Source organism: Meleagris gallopavo, chromosome Z (assembly GCF_000146605.3).
Source record: "Meleagris gallopavo isolate NT-WF06-2002-E0010 breed Aviagen turkey brand Nicholas breeding stock chromosome Z, Turkey_5.1, whole genome shotgun sequence".
NCBI classification, from domain to species: Eukaryota; Metazoa; Chordata; class Aves; order Galliformes; family Phasianidae; genus Meleagris; species Meleagris gallopavo.
In genome coordinates this window covers 27,004,568-27,007,431 of record NC_015041.2, presented here as the reverse complement: position 1 = coordinate 27,007,431, position 2,864 = coordinate 27,004,568, and the positions used below count along the sequence as shown (strand labels likewise).

At 32.8% G+C, this 2,864-nt stretch overlaps 1 protein-coding gene across 1 annotated transcript in view; it reads left to right on the top strand.

The window, feature by feature from the left end:
- The window catches only part of LOC100550569 (receptor-type tyrosine-protein phosphatase delta-like), a 177,211-nt gene that overhangs the window by 97,450 nt on the left and 76,897 nt on the right, over positions 1-2,864 (top strand). The gene's annotated exons all lie outside the window — the stretch shown is intronic.

Below are 2,864 nucleotides of genomic sequence, written 5' to 3'. Positions count from 1 at the left end.
AAAGAAATTTTGGAAAGGGAGAATGACCAGAGTCCAATGTAATAAGTCTAAGGGATAGAAAGAAAAACAAAGGACAATAGGTCTAATCGATTAAATTGTCTGAAAAATCTTTAAAGAGGTATGTTATTGTGAAGAAGATGATATCTTTTGAAGTGCAAAGAATTGTAACTAAAATAATGGTGAATTGTGTTTAATTCCCTTTGCCTGTAGAACCATTCTGAAAAGACTTGGAATTTTGTGATTTTCAATATTGCTTTCTCATTTTAATTTCAGTCAGAGAGCAATGCTGACTAAAATTTTTAAAAGAATCATTTTAAGGGGGACGTCTTGCGTTCATTTAAAGCAAATGATATCTCACATAGTGTGAATAATTTGCCTACTTACTGTGAAGCAAATTTTAGATGCCCAAAGACTAGGAGTGCATAAGTGAAGTCTTTATTATTTATTTGTCAGCTTGTATAAAAGTTACTTCTGCATTTACACTTCTTCAGAGTTCAACAAAAAGATATTGCTTAGAATAATTTTTGGATCATGTATCACAATAAAACCAAACGTTCACAGCATTCATAGCAACTTAATACTTTACAGTAATAGATGGAGAAATCACTGAAAAATACCTTTTGTTCTCATTGGATGTAGCTGCAATATAATATACAACATAACAGCAGCTGATTAATGTTCTGTGTGCAGAAATGCTCACAGATTCACAAAACCATAGGGGCATACCTTCAAGATAGTCCATGGCCATGCCTCAGTTACAGCATTTTTGGAGAGGCTTTTCCAAGAGAGTTGCAGTATCTCTAAGGATGGAAATTCCTTAAACTCTGTGAGCAACCTGTTCTATTGTTTCACTAATCTCACAGTAAAAAAAAGAACTTTTTATCAAGTTGTCATTTAATTTCCTGTCTTTCTGGAGTTGATATATCTGCAAATTGAACTGGCTTGGCCAGAGAAAAGCTGAATATTCTCTGGCATTGTAAGAATGGTACAGTGGTCATAGGTGAGAAAATTATTTGACAGTATGTCTTTAATCTGTTAGCCTTAAATCTAAGCAATCAGATTTAAGAATCTATGTACATTAACTAATCGTTTTCTTTTTGGTCATAATGTTGCCCTCAAGAAAATATGTTCTTTTGCTGGTTCAAACATGGAGTAAAAATGCAAAATAATAAGGTTTATACACAAAATCTTGAATAAAAGAAAACGCTTAATTGATGTAGATGTAGAGATGGTGTAGACTAAGTTGTCTAGAAGTAATACATGCTTGTTACAAGGACTGTTATTTCAGATGAAGTATCCCAAGCTCGTTTTGATAATGCACTACACTGCTGCACCATATAGCTTAGGCAAACATACAGTAAATCCTTCCAATTCACTTTTGAACTTGTGACTCCAGCTTTTTCAAATCTGAAAAAGAGTGTAATGCTTCATGGGATAAATGTTTATGATTATCTTCCTTTTCAAGGTATCATTAAAATATTTTCTTGTTATTTTATTACTTGTGTTTGTGGTTTTGAAGATTTTGTTTCCCTCTTTTTTTTTTTCTTCTTAGTGTGAGACAATCTTATGTATTTAACCTTGTTTGTTTCTTTCCTTTCTATCCTTCTTCTTCCTTCTCTTTCTTCTTTTTCTCCCATATCCCCCACCAACCTGTTTTCTCCTCTCTGTCCTCCCTCCTCTTGTCTCCCTGTTCTCTTTAAGAGAAAAGAATGATGTGTTAGGGACACTTCATTTATCTATGTAATGCTATTTATTATAGCTTGAATTAAGCATCCATTCTCCAGTATTTCAAAGTTCAGTGTGGAATTACATTGCAAACAATGCCTAAACCATACTTTTTTTTTTCAACAAAAGATTCTCTTTTTGATTTCACCTGCATCTTCTATTTATTCTTTGATTCCCAAACTGTCATTTCATTTTTTGAGTTAGTTATATGACTTTACTGTGTGTCAAAATTTCTTGTACTTCCTGTTGCCATGCTTAAGCTGTTTGCTGATGGTAAACCAACATTTAGCCTTTTCTCTCCTCTTTGCTGCATTGAAATGGAGTAGTAAACCTGACAGGTGAGAACTGAACAATAATTACCTTTCATTTAACCTATAAATAGGGTAGCTGAAAAGACAGAGAAAAGGAAAAAAAAAGTTATCATAATAATGATGTAAAACAGCATCTGTCAATCTTAATGAATATAGACAGTAGTGTATTAATATGAAGGCAGTAGCAAGATATTTTACATTTTTACAACACTTAGCATATTTCCTACACTCACCACTATTTGATTTGTGTTTTTTTTTTGTCTACATCAGGTATATTTTAATGAAATAGCACAGATGCATAATGCACATATGCTTTTATTTGTGTTTTCATTAAATTAAAACAGCGCTGTTATATGTAACATTCAGCAGCTGCTGAATGAATGTGTTTTTGTAGTTGTAGTGTGAGTTGTCCTAAAGAACTTCATAGTATTTATACATAGATTAGGTGCTGATATGCCTATACCAGTGAAAATGGTGCTGTGAGAGAATTTGTCCTGATTGGACTTTTTTCCAACTGAAATAGTTATTATCTCTTTGTATAATCCGATAAGATACAAAAGATAGAAGGGTCCTAAGTGTGTGGCTGTTGAAAATACTCATGTATCTGATCAGAAGAAATTCTAGTGCTTCTCATACATGAATGAGAAATTGTGCTGCCTAGAACTCACTTGCAAATGGAAGGTTGTCTCTGGACAGTACCACTGATCCCTAGACTTCAGAAGTAGGAAATAAAGGTAAAAATACTCCTCAAAAATGGAAAGCAGCCTTTCTTTATCTTTATTTGAAAAGAAAACAAACAAACAAACAAAAACAAAACAATAACAAAAA